The sequence below is a fragment of the Diceros bicornis genome, chromosome 12 (assembly GCF_020826845.1).
Source record: "Diceros bicornis minor isolate mBicDic1 chromosome 12, mDicBic1.mat.cur, whole genome shotgun sequence".
In the NCBI taxonomy this organism is placed as follows: Eukaryota; Metazoa; Chordata; class Mammalia; order Perissodactyla; family Rhinocerotidae; genus Diceros; species Diceros bicornis.
In genome coordinates this window covers 45,825,914-45,828,717 of record NC_080751.1, presented here as the reverse complement: position 1 = coordinate 45,828,717, position 2,804 = coordinate 45,825,914, and the positions used below count along the sequence as shown (strand labels likewise).

Genomic DNA, 2,804 nt, shown 5'->3' with positions numbered 1-2,804 from the left:
ACAGAGTTTCGGTTTTGCAAGATTAAAAAATTCTGGAGATTGGTTGCACAACAATGTGAGTATACTTAACACTACTGAATTGTACACTTAGAAATGTTGAAAATAGTAAATTTTATCTTATGTGTTTTTTATCGCACTTTTAAAAAAGAGAGAGAGAAGCCGTGCAAAAATAATTTTAAACAGCTTATTGAATAATCTCAACTAGTTGGGGGATAAAAACATGATTTTTGGTCCTATAATTGCCCCTAACTGTCCTTCTTTTTCTAAATAGTGGGTTCCTTAATCACTTCTTTGCCATATTCCATAGCTTTCCAGTCACCTTTGATTATTTCAGATTTAAGACTCAGTCTTGTTCATCCTAGAACTTCAAACCTCCTCACCTCCCCTTACATCATTCAGGCTGGATCTGTCTGTGGCTCTAGCTTAGACTTGATCTTCTCTTTACCCATGGCCCCCTCCTCTCTCGAGGCCTCCAGAGTGTGTTGGCCATGAAAAAGGAGAGGTAAAGGGCAGGTGTCTCCTTACCTCAATGGAGCGAGGTTACACAGCTCCATTTTCCACCCTCCTCAAGGCGGTGGTTCTGGGCCCTCTCTGCTCCACAGTATCCCTTCCCTATCATCTCCCTCCCATCCTCTTGCCCGTGCTCCAAACCACAAGAGCAGATCAACAAGTCCACAGGCCAAGCACACAACCATCTGGGAGCACAATGCCTACTCCCCTTGTTGCAAACACCTCTGTTTTTTCTGATTCTCTTAGATCCCCGCCTCTTCCTTGGCTTCAAGGAGCGGAGTGACTAACTTCTCTCCCAAAAACCAGTCCACCTTCTCCCTTTTCACTCATCTTCTTATATCAACTGATGGGGGAGAAAGGACAGGATAGCTTGGATGGGTGGTTGGGGGCCAGTTCTGACTTCCCTCTATAAAGGGTGGGAAGTCTGGCTGACCCCAACTTCTGGGGGCTTAGTTGCACTGTCTGAATCGAGAGACCTTTGATCCCCACCACTAGAGCCTAACTCAAAAGAGTGGTGTCATAGGCAGTCAGAGGAGGGAGAGATCACTTTCAGTAACAGAGAATCAGGAAAACATTTTGGGTCTTCGGGCGAGGAAGATGGCGTCGGCCATGCTGGTGCTGGTAGTTCCGCCGTGGCCAGCAGCTCAGGGACTTCTCCAGAACTATTGGGAGCGGCTGCAGCAGAAACTTCAGCAGAGCCGATCAGGCTTTCCCAGTCCTCCGTGGGGACCAGTATTAGTGGTCCAAGGTCCAGCTATATTTACGGAACCAGCAAACGATACCAATGGAAGTAAGGAGATTTCCAGCCTTTTGGATAGTATCTTTTGGATGGCAGCTCCTAAAAACACACGCAGCATTGAAGTTAACCGGTGTAGGAGAAGAAACGCTCATAAGCTTATTAAAGTTAAGAACAATATAGACGTTTGTCCTGAGTGTGGTCACCTGAAACAGAAACACGTCCTTTGTGGCTATTGCTATGAGAAGTGTGCAAGGAGACTGCAGAAATCAGAAGACAGATAGGGAAACAAGGAGGGGGCCCTTTTAAGGCTCCTAATGTAGAGACTATGGTGCTTGCTGTACGTGGGAGAGACAGCCTCTGAACAAGATCAGGGCAAGAGGACCATTGAACGAGACAGGAAGCGACCGTCCTGGTTCACCCAGAATTGACACCAAAGATGTTCAAAGAGGATGACTTCACGTAAAACATTTCTCCTGAAAGAGAGGAAGGTTCTTTGTTTTTATGTTGGTTTCATGCTTGTTTTTAAATCACCAATATAGTTTAAAACATTCTTTATAAGCAATTGGTTTTGTGGTGGTAATTTGAAGAATATATCGTGAGTAAATTCTAAAAATGTTTGTTTATGCAGAGGATCAGTGGATTAATATGTCTGTTTCTATTACACTTAAGATTCTAAGTAAACATAACATTTTCAGGACAGAAAAATAAAACAATTGAAAATTCATAGCAAGAATTATGTAAAAAAAAAAAAAAAGGAAAACATTTTGGAGGGAGGAACATTTGAACTGGGCCCCCAAGCATAGGTCAGATTTGGCAAAGCAGAGACTAATGGTCTGCTGAGAGGGAGGGGGAAGCAGAGGGCATTCTAGATGGCAGGCCCAGCAGAGGCAAAGACCCCGAGACAAGGAGATGCAGGACTTATATGCAGTACCATCTAGCTACATCAGATATGCATGAAGGGGATCGCAGAAATGAGGCTGGAATATGCCCAACCATGCCCAGGGATCTATTTCATGTTGTTTTTGGCTCAGCCTGAACTCAGTCTGTCCCATGATGCTTTGAGGAGGGGTGAAGACAGCCGTGTGGCCGTTCCCAGGACCAGTGTTTGGGTTAGCACAGGCAGACTAAGCTGAGAGCACTGAAGTTCGCTTGTGCTGGCAAGGAGCTGTTTAGAATGGCTGTCAGCCTTGAAAGCAGGGTACATTTATGGCTTCTGTTTTCCTTTGTCTCAAGACACAAAATTAGCAAGATTTCTTCTGCAGCCAATCACATTTTCCTGTGGGCTTCATGCAGAAGCTTCAGCTGTTTCCCCGTGACTCGGATCACTCCACACAGCTCATTCTAACCTGGATGGCACGGCCCAAAATACCCTGGGTGTCTGTCCAGCCTGCCCTGAATTCCCATCACTGCACAGCCCCATCTCAGCATAAGGAGGCCTACTCAAAAAAAGAGAGCTGGAGTTGAGCTCTGACCACTCAATGGCCATGTGACTTTGGACAAGTTAGTCTCTGAACTTCAAATTCATCAAAAAAAATAGGGGTGAATACTATCTGCC

General features: G+C 45.2%; 1 pseudogene; it reads left to right on the top strand.

Moving 5' to 3' along the window:
- Positions 1-1,098: 1,098 nt before the first annotated feature.
- Positions 1,099-1,776, top strand: LOC131411684 (large ribosomal subunit protein bL32m-like; annotated as a pseudogene).
- Positions 1,777-2,804: the final 1,028 nt, after the last annotated feature.